At 39.0% G+C, this 995-nt stretch overlaps 1 protein-coding gene across 1 annotated transcript in view; it reads left to right on the top strand.

Annotated features, from left to right (window-relative positions):
- Positions 1-995, top strand: part of sms (spermine synthase) — a 51,618-nt gene that overhangs the window by 25,049 nt on the left and 25,574 nt on the right. The window lies entirely within an intron of this gene.

The following is a 995-nucleotide window of genomic DNA, read 5'->3' on the forward strand; positions in this document are numbered from 1 at the left end:
CCGTTATTCCAACCAGCATCTGATGTGGAAGGATCCCCACAGGAGATCACCTTGCATGTGTCCTGGTACTTGTCAGGCAGGATCACGAGGGAAAGAACTTCAGTTCACTGACAAAGTCATAGCTTTTACTCTTCAAAAAGAGAAATTTAATAACATAAAATTCTGTTCCTACCCTCCTCCAGTGGTTATTTCATGTTTGTCCAATTTGTACACGTTTCATCTTATTCTGCTAAGTCCACTGTGACCAGCGCATATTATTTTCAGTAGGTAGCCTAAATTACAGTTTACAATTTGAACAGTAATGATAATTAAGGCTACAGCTGTCCCCTATTATGTAAATATAAATAACTAAATTGGTATTGGAAATGTTATGGCAAAGTTTTCAAATTCTAAACACATGTTCAAATTTATATAATGAGAATAAAAACACCATGTGCTTCTATTTCTTACCTTTTTATTTTTTCGATACCATAGAACTGCAACTATAACACAATATATATAATACAACATACATCAAATTTAAATTAAGAGGGGAGAAATATGAATAAATATATATAGAAATGTAATACAAAATCAAATGTTAACTATGTACATTTGTTTGATGCCTTGATGATGCTGAGGCAGGTTTGTGAGTATTTGTGTGAAACTGTATGACCATGCCAGAGGGCCTGGAAGGAAATTTACAGTCCAGGAATAAAATCCGTGTAGTGTCCTTGAGGATCAGGGAACTTGTCTCTAATCCTCCAAACACAGCTAGGGACGACAAGTTGGTTTCCCTGGCCTAAAGCTCCATGTTGCCAGTAGATGAAGTGTCTATAGGCACCATAGCGGTACTCACTGTTGTCATCCCCAGGCTCCCTGATGTTGCCTAATGCCGTAATGTCCTCCCGGTACTGACTGTGAATGCGAATAAAGCCTTCTTCAAGGCAGTACTGGGAGAAGTGTGGCAGTAGGCTCACACAGTTCGCTTGCTCCTGGCCACAGCATTTCCCTAC

The sequence above is a fragment of the Micropterus dolomieu genome, linkage group LG23, assembly GCF_021292245.1.
Source record: "Micropterus dolomieu isolate WLL.071019.BEF.003 ecotype Adirondacks linkage group LG23, ASM2129224v1, whole genome shotgun sequence".
Taxonomy (NCBI): domain Eukaryota; kingdom Metazoa; phylum Chordata; class Actinopteri; order Centrarchiformes; family Centrarchidae; genus Micropterus; species Micropterus dolomieu.